The sequence below is a fragment of the Hemicordylus capensis genome, chromosome 1, assembly GCF_027244095.1.
Source record: "Hemicordylus capensis ecotype Gifberg chromosome 1, rHemCap1.1.pri, whole genome shotgun sequence".
NCBI classification, from domain to species: Eukaryota; Metazoa; Chordata; class Lepidosauria; order Squamata; family Cordylidae; genus Hemicordylus; species Hemicordylus capensis.
The window spans coordinates 401,767,931-401,794,959 of NC_069657.1; the positions used below are offsets into that span (position 1 = coordinate 401,767,931).

A 27,029-nucleotide genomic window follows, 5' to 3' on the forward strand; every position below is an offset into this window, starting at 1 on the left:
TAACAATATCCGGAGCTTCTACTTTGCTAGCAAAAGCCCTCCCCACTCATTTTCTCTCTCTGCTTCTTCTGTATTTTCAGCCTTTTTTAAAAAAAGGTGTGTGAAGGTGATTATTTACTTTTATTTATACTTTAAATAGAGTTTTATACTGCATTCCAGTTTTTCATGCTTTTAGAAAGATTGGCTTGGGAGAGAAGGGGATTATGTCTACTTTTATGTGTAAAACATATTTCATCCATGCTTGCATGCCAGCCTGCCTGCAGAGCAGCCTCTACTTGTCGAATTCCCCCAGACTTTTTAAATGTTTGTTTATTGTTGAGTGAGTTTATATTTATATTTATATGATTGTCTCTGCTGCTGCTCTTTGTATTTTGTATTTCTTGTTTTTATACTTGTGTCTTAAATTTTTTACTCAGATTCGTCTCATATTTTTAGCTTAATATTTTAACTGTATCATATTTATAATCTTGTTTTTAAATTTTGCTGTAAACCACCTTGGGATTGTTTTAATGAAAGGTGGTATATAAATGTAACAATAAATAAATAAATAAATAATATCTCACCTTTCCTTAATGATGTATATTGCCATAACACATTGTACTTGTACTTATTATTCATTATATCCCGCCTTTCCTTAGATACAATCCTGAGGTGTTATTCTTTTCAAGGCTGTGTTTGTGTCTTTTGGGCCACCAGAGAAGAGAAGAGCCTTGCTCTTCTCCAAATTATTCAATCTTTTTTAAAAATTAGCTTGGGAGAGAGGGGGATTCTATTTAATTTTGGTACATAATATTTCTTTCTTCCTGGCCTGCACTGCAAGCAAGCCTCCTGCCTCCCAGAGCAACCTCTGGGAGGCAGAGAAAGAAAGGGAAATGTACAAAGGGGTGATTTTTAAGTAATTGCTGGAGACTGTGTGTCTTTGTGGCAGATTTGGGGCAGAAAGAGGTCTGCTGGGGCAAAACAGTGGGTTGGGTGGAAGTGCCCCAAGGGGTGCCTTCCACAACCCAGACTTCCATGGAATTGGCCAAAGGGCTGATTTTTAAGTAATTGCTGGAGTCTGCGTGTCTTTGTGGCAGATCTCCCTACTGTCCCCTGAATTGCACTGTGCCCTGAAAATCGCCTTTCTAGTTAGTTAGTGTTTTTTTAAAACTGAACCATTTTGAGGCTCTGAAACACAAAATAGTGACCAGAAATGACCTCCATGGTGTGTCCCACAGATACGTGAGGTCACAAGGTGGTTTGTTGTTGTTGTTGTTTTGAGAGAGGGGGATTCTATTTAATTTTGGTATTTGAACATAATATTTCTTTCTTCCTGGCCTGCACTGCAAGCAGGCCTCCTGCCTCCCAGAGCAACCTCTCCATGTGGGAGGAGGGAAAGAAAGGGAAATGTGCAAAGGGGTGGTTTGGGGCAGAAAGGGGTCTGCTGGGGCAGAACAGTGGGTTGGGTGGAAGTGCTCCAAGGGGAGTCTGCCACAAACCAGACTCTCATGGAATTGGCCTAAGGGCTGATTTTTAAGTGTGTGCCTTTGGGGCAGAAAGAGGTCTGCTGGGGCAAAACAGTGGGTTGGCAGAGTTCAAAGGAATTGATCAAAGGGTAGATTTGTTTGTGATTTGGGGAAGTTTGAGTGTCTTTAAGCTTTTCTCCCATAGGGAATAATGGTGGTTTCAGCAGCCCCATAACTGCACTTGGGGGGCACTGGTGTGGTGCTGAGCGAGTGGTGGTATAGTGCACAGAAGGTGCCAACCACCCCCCTGGATTGCTAGCCCATTGGGCTACTGGGCTTTGTTGTTTCTGAGGTATTGAGTTTAGATTCTCTGGTAGCAAATGAGATTTTTAATGAAAAACCATGAATCTACTCTCATATGCTACCAGAGAATCTACTCTCAGAACACCAAAACCTTGTACTTCATGGGTTGGTAACCCATGTGGGTGGTTGGCATCCTATGTGCACGACACCGCCACTTGCTCTGGGCCACCCCAGTGCCCCTCAAGTGGAGTTATGGGACTGCAAAAACCTCCATTATACCCTAGGAGGAAAATCTGAAAGATGCATAACTTCATTAATTCTTTAAAAATCAGCCCTTTGCCAAATTCCTCTGAAAAAATTGTGGTAGCTTCCTTGCACCAACTGGGCACTACCACCAACCACATGCCACTCTGGGCCACCCTTCCCCCCCGCATGAAGCTATACTTTCCCTGAAACCTCCATTATACCCTATGGAGAAAATCTGAAAGATGCACAAACTTCAAAAATGCACCCAAAATCAGCCATTTGCATAATTCCTTTGAAATCTTTGTGGTAACTTCCACTCATTAGGCACTATAAACCCCACCCACTCTTTTGGCCATGTGACCAATTTTAAAACTGAATTAATTTGGATTTGGATTAATTCGGATACAAAACAAAACTGGGGTGATTCAGAAGGCTTAATTTTGGACAAAATACAAAGTGGGGTTGATTCAGATTTGGTACAAATCGAAACAGAAAAAATACAAAACACGCAACCCTACCCAAAAGGTCTCACCTGAGGAAATGGCCTCATTTTACCTCGCAAGAGAGCTGCCCCTATTTCTTACTGCTGTACCTTGAACTCTTGGAATGAAATCTATAAGGTCAAACTGACAGTCACTCAACTATGGGCTGAACTACAAATCATTTGACATGCTCAGTTCCACATGTGGTGATTATCCAGTCAGTTTTGTATAAAGAGCTGAATTACAGTTGTGATTACATGTTCAATTAACTTGATTTTGCCTCACTTTGTGCAGGGTCAGTTGCTGTTTTGTTTATTATATTATTTTGCTGAATCCAGTGTTAACACTATTGAAGCTGCTATTTTGTTCAAGACATTTTCTACAGCCGTAGAAACAGAGTTTTCATATCAGGAGCAGAGTATTAGTGACGTATTCAGAAGGATGCTCTGAGAATCAAGTATACTGACAGTTCATTTTGCTTGACCTTAAAGAAGACAGTTGCATAGAAGTCTAGGTGTATTTTGACACTTGCTTTTATTACTCTAGTGTCCTCTCAAGAAGTTGTTAACAAAATCTATGGGAATCAGCTGAAAAGCAAACCAAAACACTGTATAAAAGAGAGTTATGACCTTTCTACCCATCTCCCAAAGGGAAGTCGCCAGTGTGAAGAACTCTTGCTCCTCCATTACACTAGTCAACAGCACAAACAGCTTCAGGTGATAGACCCCCATCTCCCTCCCACCCGACATGTGCGTACACATACACACAGAGAGAAAAACAAGGAGAAAAAGACTAAATGCTTCAAAGATGACTCCATGCTGCTGGAGGATATGAACAAATGTCAGGCTGACACAATGGTCTTCGGTTTTCATAAAATAAAATGTTACTGTGCTATTTACTTGTCCTGTGTGCCACCAAAAATATTGGGTCCATTCCAATCTGATCCAATCTGATTGGGGGGGAAATATCAGGGAGGCCAATACGGTCTCCCCAATACCATCAGAATCCAGATCAGTTTGGAATGCACCTGATATTTTACCAATAATCCTATTGGAAATTCTCCCTCCATGCTTAAACCCTTTAAAAATTTCAAGGCTCACAGATGCCACTCAGGGGCACTTTCCAGACTAGCTGCTCAGCAGCAGCAAAATGCCTCCAGTCTGACAAGTCACATTAAAAACGTAAACAGCAGGGGGCGCAGTTTCGCAGCAACTAACCACCCGAAAAAACAGCAACTTTTTCATGCTGGATATATGATGTCCTAGCACCTCTTTGGAGAAATCAGGGGAGAGCAGGAACAACCTTTTCAAAAAAAGCAAGGCCTTATTTATCTCTTGCCTTTTAAAGGCAGGAGGAGGGGTGAGGCATTGTGGGGACTGTAGTCCTAAGGAAGAGGTTCTCAATCTTGGGTCCCCAGGTGTTGTTGGACTACAGCTCCCAACATACTCAGCCAAAGGCCATTGTGGCTGGGTATGATGCGAGTTGTAGTCCAGCAACTTCTGGGTACCCAAGGTTGAGAAGTCCTACTCTAAGGGATAAAAACATAAGAACAGCCCTGCTGGATCAGGCCCAAGGCCCATCTAGTCCAGCATCCTGTTTTGCACAGTGGCCCACCAGATGCTGCTGGATGCCACAGGCAGGAGTAGAGGGCATGCCTTCTCTCCTGCCATAACTCCCCTGCAACTGGTTCTCAGAGCCATCCTGCCTTTGAGACCGGAGGTGGCCCACAGCCCTCTGACTAGTAGCCTCACCCCTCTTGGCAATTCTTAAAAAGGCAAGAGCCATTGCCTTTTTAATATGGCTTGTTCACACTTTCATTACAGAAGAGCCTTCAGCTGTGCCAAAGCAGCAATGGCATTGAAAGCCTGCTACCCAGGAGAGCAGCAGCAGGGGCCTACATCAGAGGCCTCCAATAGAGGTCCAGTGGTGCAGCTGGGGGAAATGGCCATTGGGTTGGTGGCAGTAATGGGGCCAGCGCTGAAGGAACGGCACAGCCCAGAGGGGTCGCAGATGGCTGAAAGCAGCAATGGAGGCCTCCTGATAGTGACCCAGACTGCCAGCGGTGAGTCTTGAAAATTTAAAGTGTTTAAGTGTGGGGGGTGGATTACCAATATGCATATCGGAAAAATGTAATTCTGCACCAATATGAGGGAGGGCAATCGGAGTTCTGAGACTCAGGGCACCTCTCCTGTTTCCTGCAGAATTCCTGTCATTAGTAATGATACTAGCTGACCCGGCACAAAACATCTGTACAGTATTTGGGGCTGGCATTTGCCGCCCAGGCTGGTCCTTCCCCCTCCCCCACCCATGGTTTCTGGCCAGCTTTAAATCCGGCCCATCCCCTCCTGGGCCGTCTACTCTTCCGGGCAGCCAACTGCCTCTTCACCCCACTGCCACCTTGCCACCATGGCTGGGCCTGAAACCACTGCCTCACCACTACAGCAGGGCCCGCTGCCGGCTCCCTATCGCAGTTGCTGCCGCTCCCCATCACATCTGGGCCCATTGCTTCCCTCGTGTAGCTCCTGCCTGATTGGGCCCCAATTTCTCCGTCCTTGATCCCGTCTTTGCCAGGAACTTTCTCAGCGTGTTGCGAGAGTTCCATGTAAGAGTTCTGCCCTGAAGACATGTATTCCCACGATGGCTGGCTAAGAGAAATAATTATATGGATAGAAGATGGTGACTATTGACACTATATTGCCAATTCTTTGCTAAACAAAAGATATACTCACGTTTGAGCACTTGGAAAACTGGGTCTGCCCACCAAGTTAAAACATCAAGTTAAATGTTCGGATTAAAATAATAATAATTATTATTATTAATTTGATTTATATACTGCCCTCCCAAAATGGCTTAGGGCGGTTTACAATTAAAACAAACCACTAAAACAGTAAAGAGCTAAAACGAATTAAAAAACAACATAACAATTAACAATTTAAAAACATTTTAAAACAACAATTAAACAATCACAGTGCTTAAAAACCCCGAAATTGAATTTTTAATTTTAAAATAAACCAGATATTTAAAACCCCACAATTTAGGAAGCTGAGAAAGCTTGGGTGAAAAATGGGTTCTCAGGTGTTTTTTGAAAATTGCCAGAGATAGGGAGGATCGTATCTCAGCGGGGAGTGCACTCCACAATCTCGGGGCAGCGACCGAGAAGGCCTGTCTCTGTGTAGCCACCAAATGAGTTGGTGGTAACTGGAGACGGACATCCTCAGATGACCTCAATGGGCGGTGGGGCTCATAATGAATAAGACGCTCTCTTAGATACCCAGGGCCTAAGCCGTTTAGGGCTTTGTACGTTATAAATAGCACTTTGTATTTTGTCCAGGAACCTATTGGCAGCCAGAGTAACTCCATCAGTAAAGGAGTAACATGGTCTCTCCGAGATGACCCAGAGACCAACCTGGCTGCCACGTTCTGAACCAACTGAAGTTTCTGGACTACGTACAAAGGCAGCCCCACGTAGAGCGCATTACAAAAGTCAAGTCTGGAGGTCACCAACAGATGTACCACTGTTTTGAGGTCATTGGTCTCAAGAAATGGGCGCAGCTGGCGTATCAGCCAGAGCTGATAGAAAGCACCCCTGGCCACCGCCTCAACCTGAGATACCAGGGAGAGGTGTGAATCCAGAAGTACTCCCAGACTGCGAACCTGTTCCTTTTGGGGAAGTTTGACCTCATCTAGAACAGGGAGATCAAAATCATCTCTAGAGTTCTGACCCCATACAATAAGTACCTCCGTCTTATCTGGATTCAGCTTCAGTTTATTCTCCCTCATCCAGCCCATTACTGCTTCCAGGCAGGCATTTAGGGAGGATATACCAGCTCCTGAAGAAATTGACATGGAGAAGTAGATCTGGGTGTCATCAGCATGCTGGTAACACCCAGCTCCAAATCCCCTGATGATCTCTCCCAGAGGTTTCGTGTAGATGTTAAAAAGCATTGAAGAAAGTACGGAGCCTTGAGGGACACCATACTTAAGCTCAGATTTCGAAGAGCAACAGTCTCCAATCAACACCATCTGGAATCTATCCGAGAGGTAGGAGCGGAACCACTGTGCCTCCCACAGTGCCTCCCACCCCCAACACCCTCAGATGTTCCAGAAGGATACTGTGGTCGATAGTATCGAAAGTCGCTGAGATCCAAAAGGACCAACAGAGTCACACTTCATCTGTCAATTCTCAATTGGAGATCATCCATCAGGCTGACCAAAGCAGTCTCCACCCCCATAGCCCACCCGAAAACCAGTTTGAAATGGGTCTAGATAATCAATTCCTCCAAGACAGCCTGGAGCTGAGAGGCCAGCACCATCTCAATTACCTTGCCCAGCCATGGGAGGTTGGAAACAGGCCTATAATTGTTCAACTCTGAGGGATCTAATGCAGGCTTCTTTAGAAGAGGTCTAATAATTGCCTCCTTAAGACAAGGAGGCATTCTGCCCTCCCTCAGAGAAGCATTTATGATTTCCACCAGGCTGTTCACAACAACCTCCCTGCTAGATCAAACAAGCCATGTTGACAAAGGTCAAGAGAACAAGTGGTAGGCCTCATCACTCCAAGCAGCTTGTCCACATCCTCAGGAGTCACAAACTGAAAACAATCCAGTTGAATCACATAAGAGGAGTCATTGGGCACCTCCAGCTCAAACATCAAATTAATTGTGGAGTCTCCATCTAGGTCGGCCCAAATCCAAGAGATTTTATCTGCGAAAAACTCTTTAAACACATCACAGCAGGTAACTGATGATTCCAAATTCTGGTTCAAGGGAGCGGGGGCAGATACTAATCCCCTCACAACCCTGAACAACTCCGCTGGACGTGAATTTGCAAATCAGGCAGAAAAGAACCGCCTCTTTGCCACACATATTGCCTGAGCATAGATCTTAGATGTGCTCTATGTCGCAATCTGTCAGATTCGAGTCGAGTCTTCATCCACTTGCTCTCCAGTCGCCTACCATGCTGCTTCAGCCCCCGTAGATCTTCCATATACCAAGGGGCCAGTTTTGAAGCGGGTTGGAGGGGACACCTGGGAGCAATCGGGTCTACTGCCCTAGTGAGCAAGTTGTTCCAATTCTCAACCAGGGCATCAACAGGATCACCAGCAAAGCAAACATTAAATCCCTCCAAGGCTTCTTGGAATCTTAGTGGATCCAATAACCTCTTCGGGTGGACCATTCTAATGGGCCCCTCGCCCCTGCGGAGGTGGGAAGTGGTTGTAAGTCCAACCTTAACCAGATGGTGGTCCATCCATGACAATGGGGAAATCACAGGAGTCCCCGCCTACGGAACACCACCCTGATCAGAGTAAAATACCAAATCAAGCATGTGACCTGCAATATGCGTCGATCCAGAAACCACTTGGGATAGGCCCATAGTTGTCACGGCCACTATGAACTCCCGAGCTACCCCGGACAAATTGGTCCCGAAATGAACACTGAAGTCCCCCAGCACCAAGAGTCTGGGAGACTCCAACGCGAGTTCCGTGACCAAGTCCGTGAGCTCAGTAAGGGATTTAGCTGGGCCATTGGGGTGGTACACCAACAGAAGTCCCAATCTATCCCTGGTCCCCAAACATAAGTACACACATTTAATATGGTCTGATACCCTGACAGGGACCCTGGTAAGGGAGATGTTATCCTTACAGACCATGGCCACCCCACCTCCCCGCCCACGTCCCCTCACCTGCTCCTCTACAGAATATCCTGGAGGGAGAAGCTGGGACCAAACTGGACCACTAGCCTCCCCCAACCAAGTCTCGGTAACACATACCAGGCCGGCCCCTTCATCCATGATCAAATTATGGATGATTTTAGATTTATTTTGGACTGACATGGCATTACAGAGGTGCAGGGAAAAGCTATGTGGGTTGTTGGCAGTGCTCCCTGAGGTCAAAGAGCTGGCAGGACAGCCGGAAGGGGAGACAACTATTAAATTTCTGACTACCCTTCCCCTGGAACGGCCCACTGACCTGCCAACATTACTTCTTCTATTCCCCACCACCACCGGGATAGATGCCCCATAGTCAACGAAGGCTCCCCCTGTCCCCCCATCTCCAGATGAACCCAAACACATTACAGCAACTTCAACCCAAGTCTAAAACAGCTTAAAACTAATTAAACAGAAGCCCTCGTCCTCATTCTCCCCTGAAGTGCCCCCACAAAGGGGTGACCCCCTTTGGTTTTGCCCCTTCCTATAAAGCCCAAAACTGAGCAGGTGACCCGAGGAACAGCTGAGTCACCCAGGGGCTGGTCCCAATCCTGCCCACACTTCCCACAGATGTTAACCTGAGGCTGCAGCCCCACAGGGGAAGCAAAGGCAGACAGGCAACAGCAGGAGGAACCCCAGCACTCACCTGGTCTCTCACTCCAGGCAGCATTGGGTGGGAGGTAAATGTACTCTCCCTTTCCCTCTCTGATAATAGATTACAATTACCTTGACTTATCTAGTGTCTTTCAGTGTACGTTTTTGTTGTGTTTGAGCTGCTGTCAACATATTTTTGTGTTTTTTCCCCTTCAGAAGAGAACTGTTAATTTACCTGACTAGTTAACAGCTCTACTAATTTATTTCATGACACCTCCTTGGTCTTTGGTCCAATATACCTTCTTTTTGCTTTCAGTAGGCCCAATCAAGAAGCAGAAAAATCAGTACAGACACACAAGAGAAATAAAATAGAACACAAGGGAGGCTCGGAGACTGTAAAAGCAAAACCACCTCCCACTGGCAGGCTTTCAGAATAAGGCCAGCATTGTCTGACAAGCAGGCACTAAGCCCATCTTCCATCGCCAGCATAGCCAAACAAAGGATTTAACAAAGACTCCTGGGATACTTAGCTTGTTCATCTGATTAGCTAGCAGGGACTGCCTGAACACTAGCTGCATAGTTCGTAGCAAGTAGCTCTAGCAGAAGGCCAGATTGATAGATCTAATAGACGGCCAGATTTACCAAGGCCAGATTGGTAAATCTAGTAGAAGGCCAGATTTACTCTCCCTTTGAGAGTAAAACCATTATATCATGGGATTCACTATGAACAAGGTAAGGAAGGCTGATAGCTAAGAGAATAAGAGTAATATAGAGTTAAGGGCAAAAGTCGGCCAGGTCAACTGCTGTGTGTGCACATCGGCATAATTTGAATCTGCAACCAACTGAAGACAATTGAGTTGCCTTGTCTTGAGTTGTCAAGACAATTGAGCTGTAACCGGAGAGATCCGGTTATGGTTGCCACCGACTCGTTTGGTGGCGACCCAGGACCGGGCTTTTTCTGTGGCTGCTCCAGGGCTTTGGAATAAGCTCCCTGCTGAAATAAAAGCATCTCCTTCAATGTTTGTTTTCAGGAAGAACCTGAAACTCACCTGTTTTCTCAGGCTTTTAATTAGAATTAATTTTCATAATTTTAAAAAACTTGTTTTAATAATTATTTTATTCTATTGTTTTTCTTGTTGTGTACTTTAAGTTGTGACTTTTAAATACTTTAAATTTTGTACACCACCTAGAGATTTATATATCAGGCAGTATAAAAATATGATAAATAAATAAAATAAAGACAATCTGCTTCTGTATCTCTTTAACACATTATCTATATAACTGCTTCTTTCAATGAATTGCATTGTAGTGTCTCTTGCTGTCCCCATCTCAACAAAGCATGGGTGGGTTCACATGACCACCCGAAATTAAGCAGAAGAGAACCAGAGATTCTTGATGAGCAGGCACTCCCAGCATGAGCCAGTACTTCTGCCTCTTTCTGTGACATCTGAACTTGCCAATGTCAGGTGGAGAGTGTTGGGTTCCCTCTGACACCCAAAATTCTCCACCAAACTGCAACTCTTGGTTACAAATGCCAGGCGATGGAGGGAACTCATCATTCTCTACACAGTTTTGTCAGGTTCAGAACTCATGGAAAAGGGCAGAAGTACCAGCTGGTGTGCTGGAAGCCGGTAATCACTGGGAACTTCTGCTTCCCCTCTACTTAGTTTCGGGCAGTCCTGTGAACCCACCCAGTGCCTTCTTTTCAAGGTCTTGTTCTGCTAATAAGTAACTAAGTCTGCCCTGCTTCAAGAATAAATCCTCCTCTAAAGGATAAATTCAAGAATAATCAAGAATAAGATCAAGAATAAATTCATCCTCTAAATACTTAGGAGACTCCTTTCTAGCAGTTATGCAATGTGTCACACTACAGTGGTTTAGAGACCTGAATTTTCAGAAGAGCATTTCTAATGTTTCCTTTGCACTCTTCTCTTTCTTGAGATGGATGGAAGAGACTCCTGAAAAGGATTACAGACATCTGAATACTTTGAAATTATAGAGAAGCATCCTTAGGATTGGAAAGAACTTTGCAGATTCCCCTTGACTAAGCTCCCTAGCTCCTTGTTTTATAGCTGCTTCCCTGTAAACACAAAGCAATCTTAGGTTTGTTTAACTAATCAGATGGTTTCCAATCCAATATTGGGTTTCTGATATTGGTTCGGAAATATTGTAATTACTGTTGGAATGTTGGAATTTGTGTTGGGATTCTCGTCATGATGTCAGAAGTGCAAAATGGTGGAAACTGCCATTTCGAAACACCCCCCCAAAATTGGATTTTCCCTATAGAGGGCAATGGGGAAATGGAATTTTTCAAACAACCAGCTGGGCCTAGGGCTTTGAAATTGGGCATACTTGTAGGGCAGAATGGCAGGACTTCCTGTAGTGAATTTGAAATGAATTGGTCAATCTTTGACTAATTTTAATGAAATTTTGAAAATATTTGTTAAAATGGCTAAAAACGGCAAAAGACCATATGGGGAGGTAGTTGTATGTGGGTTTGCACTGTTTAGTCGAAGCCAGGATTTCCATGACTGACCTGGAATTTCCAGGAATCAGCATCAATCTCCAGGTGCATACTGAAAGCAATGCTGGACAGTTTAAAGGCTTGGTATTGGGGAAAATAGTTTGGAAAATAACTGGGGGAAAACCTCTAGGAATAACTTCAGCCAGAGTTGGCAACTCTATTAGAAACTAGTGATGACTGCATAATCACAGAAGTACCATGTGTCATGCAAGTGCTCTCTGGCTCTTGGCACCCTGAATCTACCCTAAGTTTAATTAGGATGCACAATTAAACCAATTGTGTGTGCAAAGCAAAACAAGGATTCAGATCTGCATTGTTGTCCCTGCTTTTCAATGGGAAGCATGGTGTGCAATTGCAGATAAAAATATGCATGCCATGCACAACAATAATTTAGAACTCTTTTGTGAAAATTGCATGCCGGCTTTTTCAGATAAGTGCCAGCCTGCGGGAAGGCAGAAATATTGACAAAAAGAAAGGGAGAGCATGAGGGATGTGCAAAGTTTACTGCTCAGTCTGAAACCAGTTATTACAAAGCATTTATTCTTGTCATCCATTTGCAGTCCTCCCTATAGCTCTGTATTTCCCTAGCAGAAAAGACCCCCCACTTCTTCCTTTATTAGACTAAGTGGCCATATTATATTGCACTGTACACAGCATTTCTGGTACTGAGAATTGTACCAAAGGGCGCACGATGTTCCCTTTGCTGTTATTAACTCACGCAAATCTCCCACTATATGCATTCATCTGTTTCCCCCAAACAAAAGCAGGTGGTTATAAACGTAAGACACACATCTTAATGAAGTGGGATAATGCACGACACATCCCAAAAAATAAACACTCCTCAGCAAGGAGGCGGATCTTTTCAAACGAAATAACAATGAGCGTGCCATTCCCACCTTCCCCCAGGGCCAGTCTGGTGGGATGGAACCAAAGGCACCATAAGGCTCCCCACTGCCCCCGAGAGCATTATGCCAGCTTCAACACTGATCGTATCTTTGCTTTCTTGGCTTGGGCAGCAGATCCTTCGCTTATGTGGGTGTCTCAGCCATATGCATGAAGGCGACGGAAGGCACGATCGAGGCATTTGAAAGCAAGCTCTGTTGTTGTTTCCAGTTCTAAAAAAGGTCAGTTTTGTTGCCTAAGGTCTGCTTATTAAACGATGCTTATGTTAAAATGCACGTGGAATAGCTGAGTAGAGCTGGAATGTGGGAGGTGCGGGGGGTTGTTTCCTAAAGGGGAAAGGCCAAGCTAAGACTACTGATGCCATCACTGAGGTGGGGTGTTGTCAGATAAGGGGTGCTACATGTTGTGTTCCAGTCCAATATTTTTTCCAAGTGAAAATCAGATATTTGGATTCCCGGAGGATTTTAGCCCTATTCAGACATGCTCATGTTCTCATGAGTTACCTACCAGGCTTGTGTGGCTAGGCTGCTTGTGTGGTGAAGTATCAGGATCTGCATGGATCCTGGCGCTCCCACTCAGCCAAACCTTACTTTAAAGCCCAGCTCTTAGCCAAGGCTAAGAGAGCAAGGACTCTCTTAACTGGCTGCTGGGACTGTGTGTCTCCTCAGGCTGCACACCGCCCGAGGAGACACAGAGATGGGAGCTCTATAGGGGAATCCCCCAATGTACCGTGTTCAGCACATGTGCATTGTGGGATACCCAGGATGTATCATCCCAGCCTCTGGAGCTCCATGCTGCCAGGTGCAGCACTGCTCGTCTAGGAGCATGATCCACACTCCCAGCAACGAACGGAGGATCGACTGGGGGTGGGGGGTGGTACGGTTTCACAGCCTTCCCCATCCCTGCCCGCTCTCCCAAACAGTCATGTGAACAGCTCCATTATGTTAGGAACATAGGAAAGTAACTTATACCAAGTCAGACTGTTGTTCTATCTAGCTCAGCATTGTCTACGCAGACTGGCAATGGCTTCTCCAAGATCTGTCTGTCCATCCATCCATCCATCCATCCATTTAAGTAAAACCAATTCCACAGAATAAAAAAGTTGAAACAATTTCATGAGATCGAAACAAACAGTTTAAAATTAATTTTGGATAAAAGCTTGAGAAAACAGGTGTGTTTTGAGGGTCTTCCTAAAAGCAATCAGAGATGGAGATGCTCTTATTTGACAGGTAGCATATTCCAAAGCCCCAGGGCAGCCACACAGAGACAGCCCTGTTCCAATATCACCAAGGAAACTTTACATGGTTTTGTGTTACATGGTTTTAATAGTAAACTCAACTACAGGCCACTCCAGTGCAGGATATGGACAGGATGTTTAGTGCTGTACCTACGTTCAAAGTAATATGTGAACAGAGCTGTACCCATATGCACCGTATACTCGTATGAGCAGTGAACAAAATATGTGAACGGGCCGTCTGTTGTTGGTTCATTAGGGGCAGGAAAATCCCTCTGAGCACAGTACTTGGGGCTGTCATCCACTTTCATTTACACAATACGGGTGTGTGTGTGTGTGTGTGTGTGTGTGTGTGTGTGTGTGTGTGTGAGAGAGAGAGAGAGAGAGAGAGAGAGAGAGAGAGAGAATGAGAATGAATGTATAACAGGAGTTGTGCACCTGGATCAGATGAAGTAGGAACACCGATAATTTTGGACATATATTAATACCTTGCCCTCCACCTTGATCCCTTATGGATGAATTGATCATTCATTCATTCATTTATTAAGAGATTTAATGTACCACCCAATCCACAAACTCAGGGCAGTCTATAAACAAGGACAGAATTAGAGATTTTAAAAACAAACAATTTTTTATAAAGAAATTAAAGGCCAAACGCCTGGTGGAAAAGAAATGTCTCCAATAAGGTTTTAAAGGCCGAGAGGGAGGAGGCAGACTGAATCTGGGAGGTGGGGGAGAATTTCAAAGTGAAGAGGAAGCAACAGACAAAGCCCTTCCATGGGCCCTAGTACTATGGACCTCTCTGAGACCAGGGACCAAAAGAAGGGCAACCTGAGAAGATCTCACAGGATGGGACAGGACTGGCCGGGAGAGGCGGTCCTGCAGGTATTATGAGTATGCATGGGAAATGTTTCTACTTTAGGAGCCTTTTTCTTTTTTCAGAGCGTCTGGTTTGATTCAGGCCCTTTGGATCTGTTTGTGGGGTCCTATCTAGTTTTGCCCTTGTTTGTGCATCTATTTATACATTTTAAAACCCACTTACTTTAACTCAGGGGTGGGGAACCTTGGCCCTCCAGCTGTTTTGGAACTACAACTCCCATCATCCCCAATAATTGTGGCTGGGGGTGATGGGAGTTGTAGTTCAAAAACAACTGGAGGGCCAAGGTTCCCCACCCCTGCTTTAACTGCTGGTTTGCCACCACCTATGTCATCACCACAAGAGCTCCAATGGACAGCAACCTCCTGGTGGTTGACATTTTTTTCACCCATTAACCACATTAGGATACAACCATAGGTTTCATTATTTATTTTTTTTAAACCCACACTCCCCTTGGATGATGTTGTAACCTAGCAGGTTATGGGTTAAAAATAGCACCTACAAGGAGACAACAGAGTGTAGGAGCTCCTGCTGCCACCACAGTTGGAGCCTGTTGCCACCACTGGTGGAGCTGCAGTTAAAGTAAGCATGTTTTAACATTGTAAAAATATATGAATGCATGCAACTGCTAGCTCCCCAAATGCCCCCTGATTTGCACCTATCTGTTCCATTGATGCTCTTAGTCAGCTTGAATGGATGGAACCAGAACAACGGAGTACAGTTCATCCCAGATTCTATTCATTCTGACCCCTTTCTAATATTTGCACTGACTCTGAATTTCTCCTAAAGTGACTTTTGAAGCAAATCTGGATTTCCTACTTGGGCAAAACATTTGAAGAATTTTGAGTGATATCAGAAAAATAGTGATAGCAGTTCTATGTGCACTATTGACTAAAAAGCAGAAATACTTACTTGGAAATTTGCTCCTTGGATTTACATGAAAAACAATGGGACTTACTTCCAAATAAACCTGTACAGGATTTCATTGACAGTGGACTATTTTATTGGAAAGATAATTCGAAGTCATTCACGCAATCAAGAATGGTGTGCTACCCAGGTTTGGGAGCTGTGTACGCTCCCAATTTTTGGCTGTGTGGAAGCAAAGTAGCATGAGAACCTGGGTAGAGGTGATTATGTGGAAGCAAGGTAGGAGGAAAGGCTACCCAGGTGTTCTTCCAACCTTGCTTCCACACAACCAAGAATTAGGAGCACACACAGCTCCCAAACCTGGTAGAACACAGTTTTTGATTGTGTAGATGACTTCTTCATCTTGAATTGATAGAATTTGGTCAGTGTTTCGGGGTGGAAAGCTGATCTTTTCTTCCCCTCTGATCCACTCCCCCTTCTCATCCTTCCCCTTGTCATTGCATTCTCTGTTATAAAATATTCTGTGGGGCAGTGGTGGGGGGGGTGGATCTTGGAAGGGATTTCACTCTCCTAAACTGCTGTGGTATTTTAATCTAAAGGAAGTTTCAAAGTGAATGTGGAGTTTCCCATGTGGGCAAGACATCTGAGGGATCTTGAGGGAAGCTAAATGTGTTCTGCTAAGACTAGTGAAATTTCTCAGAGGTGGGGGTGGTGCATGTCCCAGGCTAAGCAATGTTATCCATATCCACTTTAAATGATTTTCTTTAAGTAATACTAGAATGCATACACATACCCTTTCTATAAAATACCTGCTTGGCTTGCTAATAGAATCTCTTTCATCTTTTATTTCTTTTTTCCATAACTGTAGAAGCTTTTCAAATGCACTGAAAGAGAAATGGATCCCAAAACTGATATTATTGTTCCAAGTGCTTTCTTTGTATCTCATTAAAGCAGTTTTGAAGCAGTGCTTTAGAAAAAAAGTATTAAAGTCAATTGTGAAAGCCAAAGGAGCTAAAGTGAGGTTAGAGAGCTTTTTGAAATATATTTGTTCTGAGGATGCAAAAGGTGGTTTTGATCTGTTCTAATTTTTGTGCAGCTTTGTATATCTATTGGCACTGGAGGTTTTTGCTCCCTACCAGGGGTGCAGATTCCCTCCTGCTAATCATTTAAGGAATTCTCCCCTCATTTTACTGAACTGCCCACCTAAACCTAATAATCCACATCTCCCCACAAAAGTAACTTTCTTTCCACCCACAACAAAATTAACTGAGTTGCTTCTCAAGCTCCCCACTGTCTGCCCCTCTTCTCTTGCCCCCTCCAAGCAAATCATAAAGACAGATATGTGGGTAAACTACAAGTCACGATTTTACAGAATACACGCTGATTTCAAAAGAGCGTATAAACTCAAGCACATTCCGACAGTGCTGACATTGAGGCTATTCACATGATGGAGCAAAATCGGGCTAGCAGAGGCTAGCCCAATTTTGCCCCATCATGTGAAACACCGGGCTTGGCTGCGAGCCCGGTGGTTCCTAGGCAGGTAACCCGCCTAAGTACCCCTGCCCTTAGACCGGTTTGCAGAGCGAGCGCTCCGCAGAATCAGGCTATCTGGTCGTGAGTAGCCACGCCACAGCTCCGCACCGTGGCTACTCGTGAGTAGACCCCTGGAGGGGAGGCGAAAAGCTGCCCCCCTCGGCTCTGGGGGTCTCCAGTATGCCCTGTGAACTCGCGTAGCGCAATACTGGGGCTTCCAGGGGCCTCGCAGCCCCCGAGCTCCCCAGCCCCCGCCGGCTCCATCACAGAGCCGGCAATTGTGTGGGCAGCCGATCCGGCTGCCCAGGGCTCCCTGCCCGATTGTCTGCAGGGAGAGTGGGCTTAGCCCACTCTCCCCGCAGTTTGGGAAAAAGTGGGTCTCACGGATTGTGAGACCTGGCTCCTTATCTGCCAGAGAAGTTCCATTACCACTTTCAGCTTGGATGGGGCAGCACCGAGGGATACGTACAAAACCACTTTGCCCAGTTCAGTTCGAATCCAAATTGGACTGGGCATGTTCATTTTTAGCACCCAATCGAGCAGGGCCTGGTTCAGTTTGAGTTTGGGCCTGATTCAAGGTAGGGATGTGCACAAAACCGACTTGGCCTGTTTGGTTTGAATACAAAGCGGCTTCTAACTGGGATGGGGTGGGGTGGTTTTGGTTTTGCTCAAACCCCCGTTTGGTTCAGTTTGAATCTGAACCCAGTTTGAACTGGTTTTGGAAGGTTCACCATAGGTTATAATGGGGATTTGAGCCGGCCTATTATCACCTATGTAGAGCACCTAGGGGCACAAAATTGGGGTGGGTGGTAGGCAGCCATGGGTGCCTATCACCCACCAAACCCCAAGGCAATTAGACACTTCTCTGATTATTATTGAATTTTTGAAGATATTTTTTATTTCCCATAGGGAATAGTGGGTATTTGTGGCAGCCCCACCCCACCCCTTTGGGGGGTGCCAGGGCACCCCAAAGTGGGTCTGGGAGCATGGCAGGGCCAGCCTCAACTCCCCCAAGCCACCCTCAAGTCGATAGGATTTATTTTTATTTATTTATGAATTTTTAAAGAATTAATTTCAGGCTTCATAGGAAACCACAACTAAGAAGCCAGCCAACTGGGAACCAAAAAACAACCACAGAAAGAACTGCAAGCCAAACCAAACACCACAACAGACTAGCAACACAACAGCCACAAACCAACAAGACCTAACTAGACGGCACAAGGCAGTAAAACCAACCAATCCGGCACGCAAACTGCAAAGAATTTAGGGGCAAGGCAAAAACAACACACCAACACACTGCTGGCAATCACAGAATCAATAGCTCAGCCAATGCAAAGTCAGCAAATTGAGCAAAACAAGTCTCACAAAATGGAGGACAGCAGATGAGCCAAATTGAGCAAAACAAAGTGTCACAAAATGGAGGACAGACCTGAAATGAACCCTAGGAGCTTCGAACTGGTTCAAACTGGTTTGAACCGGTTTGGTTTGAACCTGGGCCAGTTTGGTTCAAACTTGGACCGGCAGTGCAAAACCAATGCCCGGTTTGGTCCGAGTCTGAACTGTTGAACCGAACTGGTTCGAACTTGAACCAGTTCAACTCGAACCAGTTTGCAGATCAAGGGTGTCAAGGGAAGGGCAAAAAAATTGAACGCTAAGGGTAATAACTTACTGCCGCCGAGGGTTGTGGCGGTCGTGGGGTGTGTGTCTCCAGAAGCTCCCCCACCTGCTGGCATCCCGCAAGTCTCACTGGGCTATTTCAGCCTGTTTCAGGGCCATGTCAGCCCTCTACACACACAGCAATCATTTTTGGGGCCACCGCGCATGTGCACTGTCCATTTGCCTGACCCTGCCCAAAATATTCATGAGTGAAAATTGGCATACAGTAACATAGATCACATGCATAATACTTTTTTTTCCTGGTCCAACAATAAATCTAGACATTCTGGGAGAACAAGCATTTAAATAGTGAATGGTCCCACAATTCATAGATCAGATCAGAAACAGCTGCCTAGAGTGGACTCAGAAGATTCAGGACCCTCCCTAATCAGTTCCTTTTGCAAGAAAGCTCATGCTCAGCAGACTAGTGCAAAGGGAGAAATACTGTATCTGGGCTGGGTTCACAGAATCGCAAGGACCCTGATGAAAAAGTTAATCATGATTAATGAGCCCTGTGGAGCTGACTGTGAGAGCCCAAAATTTCAGGGCAACTTGTTCAAACTGCTCTGGTTAACTAGCATATAAACAAAACAGATAACCAGGATTCAATCCTAGTTAGCTATCCTGCTTAAATGCTGGTTAACCAGAGCAGTTTGATCAGGATTGCCCTGAAATTCTGGGTTCTCACAATCAGCTCCACAGGGCTCACTAATCCTGATTAACTTTTGATTGTGTGAACCCAGCCTTGGACAGATTACACAGGATGATGAAAAGGTGGCAGACTTTACTATAGACATCCACAGTATTACACTGACAAAAATGGCAAGCACAAATTCAGCCACAGCATTGAGCAGCCTGGTGTACAGTAGCTTTCAATATTTCCACCAAAAATATGCCTTATATTTGGAGAGGACCATCACACTCAAGAGTGTACAGCCTATCACCTCTCCCCAGCCCTGAACTCCTCTGAGCTGATGACGCTCAAACGGATGCATTTCAGCTTCATAGCTCAATTATCTTTAATGTCATGTCAAAGCCTGAGCAGCAGTCCGGCTCTCCTCCCTGCTCCTTCTCCCTCCCTGGCAGACATGCCGGCATCACTTGACTGCCCATTTCAAACCGCTGTCTGTTGAGAACCACACGCTTCAGAAATGTTGTGTTCAGAAAGATAAAATGCCAATATCCCCACCAACCACATCGCTGAAATAGGCAAGTGCATAGTGTGCTAGATGGGCAAAGCCTTGGTTCAGACCTCCTTTGAGGCACACACACACACCCCCGCTGAAAATTAGCCACCTGCTTCTCATGCTGTTGGTCGTGATTTCAATTGCAGGGATGGTACTGCTGATTCACAGCAGTTTCATGATACTTCATATGTGGATCTTTATTAAAAATGTATAATTGTAATAAACAGTATTCTATTTGTGCAAGTAAATAAACAAATATCCTTGACTATGAGTGCACAGATCTCTTGGTTCTACTCCAAAAAGGTTTCGGTAGAGCCAGAAATAGAAGCATTCCAATCCTCCAAACTTGAAGAGAACTGTGGCATCCAAAATGGCTTCTTCCAAGCATGCACAGAGAGGTTCAGCATTAGCAGCTGAGTCTAGGAGATTATGATCCAAGGCCACCCATCACAAATTGAGATTTGAATTGGGGAGGGGTGTGTGTTCAGGTGATAATTCAGAATTCATGCAAAAAAGAAGAATGTTCCAAAGGTCATTCACACAACTGCTGGGGTTGGGGATGTTGGAGATCCAGCTCCAGATGGCATCGACTCTTTGCACCAGTAACCCTAATGACCACTAGGAGCATTGGGAGAAGATATAGATAGTTAGGGTCTCCTTCTCTTTCATGTTTATCTCTGCCTCCATAACACTTCTATGGATAGAATGTACTCAGGAACTTCCTGGGAGTGTCGACTTCTCCTTCTCCTTCCTCCTCCTCTTCCTCCTTCCCAGAATGCTTCTAGCCTTCTCTCTCTGAGCACCATGCTTCTATAGGTCTCTCTTGGACCAACACATAGCCAGCAGTTAGATGGAGGTCTTTTCCTATCCTCATGGACTTCTGAATAAAGTAAATTAGTTTAACCATACATGAATCTCCATGCTTATCATTTAGAGGCTGTTTCTCCTGAGACCTCATTAACTTCTGCTGTAATGGGAGTGAGTTAGCTCCTGAAATCAGAGGTGATCTTACCCCTGGACTTTGGGGCCAAAGTCCAGAGACTTCACAGCCCCTGGGGGCCCCCAAATCCTCTTTAATTTGTCCCAGGTGGTGTGGTCACCCAGCTGAGCATGATGATGCTTAATTTGCAGGGGGAGGGGGGGTGGGCTTTTAGGTCCAAGCTCCAAAATTACCTAGGTCCACCTCTGCCTGAAATACTCTGCTATGTAAGTAATTACCCCAAACAGGGGAGGGCTGGGAAAGGCAGGATACTATCCACCTTCCTCCACATGATTCGGAGCCCAAACAAGGCTCTACAACTTGTGTCTTCACACAGGCTGTGAGCAGTGTGATGAACAAGAGGTGGGGAAACACAGCCCAGCCACCAGATATCCCACAATGCACTGTGCAAGCAGCAATGCATTGGGATATCTCCCAGCTGCCAGTCCCTTCTTCCCTTGGTCAGTATGGCTGCCGGCAGCCCTCTCACTCACATGACCTGGGAGTTAAGTAAGAGGCATGCACGTGTCCTCCTACCTCACTTTTAGCCCGGGTTAAGGACCAGGGCTACCCGGGGGAGGAGTGGTGGGACTGGGAGCAATCCTAGCACTTCTCACAAACAGCCCGACCTTGGCTAGCACCATCCAACCTGGAAAGGACTTTGTTGTGAGAACGACCTCACAGGTGAGCAAATAGCAGCATGGTGTTATAATGGAGGCCTCTCTAAAGCTTTACTAACTGTCCCCACTACAGACCCTTACAATATGATTTGTATGTGTGGGTGGAAGGGACCTCCTGAGACTTGCAGATGGGTCACATGGGTGCCAGCACTGGCAGTTTGAGACTTTGGCTTACATGTCCCATAACATAACACAGAAAGTGCCAGACCCACCTGCACTGCTGCGAGGCTCTAAAATATGCAGTGACGCTGCTGCACAAGAGAGCAGTACCAGGATTGCTGCCTCTTGTGGGATTGCATTATGCATGCAACTTCCATCATTCCCAATGGCAGTTGTGTGTGCTGTACAATCATGCAAGAGGCAGCAGTCCTGGTATGGGTCTCTTGTGCAGCAGCAGCACTACATACTTTAGAGCCTCACAGTAGCACTCTAACCCTGCATTACACTGAAGGACAAGCAACCCACTTAGTCACAAGGACAGTTTTTTTTTTAAACTTCTGGGTAATAAATCAGAACTGGCATGTAGCTATCACAAGCAAGGTGGTATGTTGTTGTGAGTTGCTTTTGTAAAACCTTTGGAAGCAAGGCAAGCATGGTGCCAGCATGGGCCAAAACTGGCAACAGCCCAACAGAGAAAATGGCAATGTCCTGTATTGAGGTAAGAAAAATCAAACACACAAGTATACCATGAATGGAGGGAGCTAGCCTGGCAGCAGTCCAGCTGGAAAGGCCCTGTGTCTTAATAAACTACAAGATGCACATGGACCAGCAGTCTGAGCCAGCTGCTTAAAAGCCAATGCAGGATGACAGAAGCATCCTGTCTAGATCACGAGAAGTCAGTTCCACTCTTTTCTGTGCTAGTCAGACATCACTTGGAATATTGTGTTCAGCTCTGGGTAGCACATTTTCAGAAGGTTAGTGATAAATTGGGATGAGTTCAGAAGAGGGCAACAAAATGGCAAGAGATCTGGAAACCAAATCCTATGAAGAAGAGTAAAAGCTGCTGGGTATGTTTAGTTTGGAGAAGAGAAAGGTGTAATAAGATAGCCATCTTCAAATAGCTGAAAGGTTGTCGACTAGCAGATGGAATGGACTTGCTATCTTTTTGTTCAGAGAGCAGGACTAGGACCAATTAGATTACCAGAAAGTATTCTCACAAACAGCCCTACCTGGGTAGGAGAAGGCTAACCCAGATAGGGCTGGTTGTGAGAAGCCCTGGGATCGCTCTCAATCACTCTGCTCCTCCCCTGGTTACAGAGGCGGATTAACATAGTAGCAAATGTAGCATTTGCTACGGGCCCCGCGTTTTTGAGGGCCCCGCATGCCCGGCTTCCAACTGGGAATTAAAGTTAAAACTTTACCTGTTTTATTTGGTCCATATTAGATAAAATATCCCTTTTCTGCTAAATGTGCCTTTTAAGAGAAGGCCCAGCACAGCATCTGTCCACTGGCTGTTGCTGGTGCCTACCACATTTTTCTTTTTAGAGTGTGAGCCCTTTGGAGACAGAGAAACATCTATCCACTCTTTATTTTTCTATGTAAACCACTTTGAGAATTTTGATTGAAAAACGGTATATACATGTTCACTGTTGTTGTAGTAAGTGTGAGTTTGTGGCTTGGTCTCCCATATTCCAAAATATAGCGAATGAAAAAATTGAATTACTTTACTATGCAAGTAAATAATTTACGTTTTAATATTTTTGTGCATTTTTTTTTAAAAAAATAAAATAGGGCCCCTTTATAACATATGCTACAGGCTCCGCACTGGCTTAATCCGACCCTGCCTGGTTAGCTGATTCTAAACCCAGGCTTATAGTGTTTTGGGGGCCCGATGACTACCTCTGTGGCCTGGCCAACTTCGGGAGCTCCTCAGGTCCTCTACCAACTATTTTTTTTTAAACCCAGCTTTTTTCTGCCCAACATTGACAAAGATATCTTGCAAGATGAGACTTCTGTCTCGCGAGATCTCGCATTGAAATCTTGTGAGCTTTTGGAGTCTCACAAGACGTCCAACGAGATCATGAAGACTCGTGAGACTACCCACAGGATTTAGTCACTATATAACCCAACTAAACCATGATGAGGGGCCAGATGGGCAAGGACTGCCCTTCGTGAAGGGAGTCCTGGGAGTCTGAGCCTACCCCAGCATCTAGGGTCTTCCTGCCCTCCTGTAACCTCAACAGGGGGCCGCAGAGGGAGACTTCTGGGAGGCCAAACTCTGAGGCCAGATCGGGCTCCACCCAACCTCCCCATAGGCCCAAGTCAGCAGCCTCGACTTGAGTGCACACATCCTCTCTCTTCCAGCCTCTTACAAGGTCTCGCCAGGTCTGACCCCAATGTGGGGCACCACATAGTCATATAGGAGGATATGTGGACCTCCCATCTCACTCGCTGGTCATATCGGCCATTGAGTTGCCAGCAGCCATCTTGGGAGAAGGAGTGGCCTGGCAGCAGGCAGCTTTCCCAATAAACCTGCACAATGCATTATGGGATACCTGGCAGCCCAGCTTCCTTCCCCCCGCTCCTGATTGCTGCCTGGCACTACATAGCACTGCTTGTGTGGATGCATGGGCAACAGAGCCCTGGTTGGCTTTTGCCTTTCCACCAGTCCATCCTGCTTGTGGTCAGGTGAAGGACCTCTTGGTCTAGACATTAGTAGGCATTTCCTAACTGTAACTGCTATTTGAACAGTGGAGCAGTTTGCCTCAGGCAGCGGTGGGCTTCTCCTTTCACTGGAGGATAGACAGCCATCAGTCAGGGATGTTGTAGCAGATCCCAGAAGTGAACAGGGGGTTGGACTATAAGATATCCACTGTACCTCCCAACTCTAAAATCCTAAAATTCTACCCGCTGTATTTGTGCAAGAGTAACAAACAGCAGCATCAAATAATTGGCAAACACAATACAGACATCACCATTGCCCCCTCTGTTAAAGCATCCCAGTATTATTAGGGATATCAGATTGGGCTGCTGTTCCCAGCTCCTGTGCTAATGAAGAGCACAAATGAAGTAGTACAAGCAGCCACTCCTGGCTCTCCTGCTCAACTAGCAGGAGCAAATTGACATTGCCACACCTGATCTGACCATGCTTTGTCTATCTCAGCATCTTGGGGAAATAATGATAACTACAATTCTAGAACAAGCCTCTCAGAGTGCCTCGTGTGTCTTGCTGTATAGTCCCCCTGCTCAGAGTCATGAAAATTGGCTCTGAATGGAAAGAATATCCTGTGTGAATATCCAACACTCACCTTGTGGCTTGCTATCATTGAAATAAACTATACCCCATGACAATGGAATCTATGGCTTATTTGTGTGCATGCGTGTGCGTGCGTGCTATGGAAAGTATTTTTCTTTAGTTAATTTTGAATTTCCCATCTCTCAGTTCAATTGAACTACAGAACTATGGATAATTCCTGATGCATGGATTCCACTTCCAAAACTATACCAGGTAATTCATAATCTACAACTGAGCATCCATGATTCAGAAGCATGGTAATACTTACAATTCTCATATAAAGCATCCATTTAACCTTAATATCACAGAGGCTCTGTTGGTATTCCAGTTTGAAAGAGATAACACACCATAAATAGTATCAAAATTAAATTTCCCATAAAGGATTAATTCTTCAGGCATCTCTGAAGCCAGGAAGCATCAGGTTAATACAGTCACAAAGAAGGTGTTAAGTCTGCAGAGACTTCCAGGAAACAGTTCTGTTTGACTGATTTGCTGCTGCATAAGTTGGAAAGATTTGATTTCTCCATTATTAATTTGTTGAGGTGAATATATTATTTTTCCATTAGCCCATACCCTTCCTACAGAGACCTTTCCTGTGAAGGAGATTCTCCAAGAGTTGCCTGAGTGTTGCTGAATCTAAGCCATCTTCACTGAAGCATGTTGAGATGACTTAATTTCTCTCTGAGCTATTTTCTGTCACAATAAAAATAGCAACGTGTTGTAGCCAGGACCCCTTTCTTTGAAGCAAATTTAGTGTATTATTGATAGATACCAGTTTCGTAGAACACACGTTTCATGATGTTGATGGTGTTTTATGTTCATAATTGCTTCAAAATCCATTGCTAAAAGGCCTGACAAGAAGATAAGAAATACATAAACAGCTTGTTACCCTTCTCTAGGGACGTAAATCATATAGCTTAAAAATGTTTAATTTATCAGACAATAATGCAAGATGTTATTTACTAGTATACAGGATGTTCAATTTATGCAACAAAGCATGAACATTTTAAAACCTGTTCAGTTTCCCTCAGTGTAATAATTAAAAAGACAGCCTGAATCGTATGTATGAGGCGAGATAACATCTAAAGAAGCAGCACAAGGGCCAGTTTAGTTTGTGTTGAGTTAATTTTCTCTGTACTCTGAGCGAACACTGAGGGAGTATAGATCTAGGCCTAGTGAACATGTTATTTTTCAGTATCTCCATTAATTTTGTGTATACAGGTCAAAATGTGGGAGATCATAATGTGATCTCCCAATTTTTACTTTTAAGAGGTATGGGGTTTTTGCATTTGATTACTGCAAGGACTAACCTTTGCTTAGCATGATGTCAGGGGCATAGCAAGGTTGGAGTGGGCCCAGAGACAAGATTTTAAAATGCCCCCCCCCCACTGAAGCTTAGCTCATGAAGTAAATAAATCTTAAATTAGGCTGAATAGTGGTAACAAAAAGCGTGTGTGTGTGTGTGTGTGTGCACGCGTGCGCACGCCACAACAGAACATCATCCTAATTTTTTTTTTTTTAAGGTTTTGTAAATTGTGGACGATGCAAGTCATGTAATGGTACTAGAGAAAGACATGCTGTTCTGGTAGCTCCAGGTCTTAACACTCACATCAATTTCTGAGGATGAATACAACTGAAGGAAGCCTGGGCAGGTGCATGGCTTGGGGAGTCAGTCATGTGACTTGCCTCTGCCCCCCCCCCAAGGCAGTGGGCCCCCAGACAACTGTCTACCCTTGCCCTATTATAATTACATCCCTGCATGATGTGTTCTTTTCCTGATCTAAATTGTAGGACTGTGTGTGGCTTTTATGGCTGATTAGATTCAGACATTTGGGCTGCTTTGGCCAAACAACAGAATTGGAGCCACCATGACTACCCCAGGCCAATTCACTTCCCAATTGAATGGCTGCTTTGGCTCCTTCCCCAGCGTTTCTGCCTTTCTCCGACCCCTGGGCATATATTTACTGGGCATAGGTGGGAGGCAGACTGGTTCGGTTTTTACTTTTATTTGAGCATAGGTATGTAATGGTGCCTTCCACTGCACCATTTTAAAATGATTCCTGGAAGTGGTTTCTTGTTTAACTTCTTGTTTAACTTCTTCCAATGTATTCCTGGGAAACGCAGAGGGTTTCCTGGGAATTGTAGTCTTTTCCAGAGTTAGGAACAAAGGAACCTAGAAAGTTGCCATATACTGAGTCAGACCATTGGTCTATCTAGCTCAGTATTGTCTACACAGACTGAGAGCAGCTTCTCCAAGGTTGCGGGCAGGAGTCTCTCTCAGCCCTATCTTGGAGATGCCAGGGAGGAAACTTGGAACCTTCTGCTCTTCCTGAAGTGGCTCCATCCCCTGAGGGGAAATCTTACAATGCTCATACTTCTAGTCTCCCACTCATATGCAACCTGGGTAGACCCTGCTTAGCTAAGGGGAGAAGTCATGCTTGCTGCCACAAGACCAGCTCTCCTCCTTAAAGAGGAACAATGCCTGACCATTGCAGCCATCAGGACCCTCCCTGAAGCCGCAGGGACATTTATGTATGGGGTGGTATATAAGTGTACCAGATAGGTAGGTAGGTAGATA

The 27,029-nt window shown here is 45.1% G+C and overlaps 1 protein-coding gene across 8 annotated transcripts in view; it reads right to left on the reverse strand.

The window, feature by feature from the left end:
- Nucleotides 1-27,029, reverse strand: part of LRFN2 (leucine rich repeat and fibronectin type III domain containing 2) — a 397,502-nt gene that overhangs the window by 181,693 nt on the left and 188,780 nt on the right. The window contains exon 1 of one of the 8 annotated variants that reach the window (XM_053305496.1): nucleotides 24,720-24,812. The exons of the other annotated variants lie outside the window; for them this stretch is intronic. The gene's annotated coding sequence lies outside the window, so the exon portion shown is untranslated. Of the gene's footprint in view, nucleotides 1-24,719; nucleotides 24,813-27,029 lie in introns of those variants that run through there. 8 annotated transcript variants of the gene reach the window in all.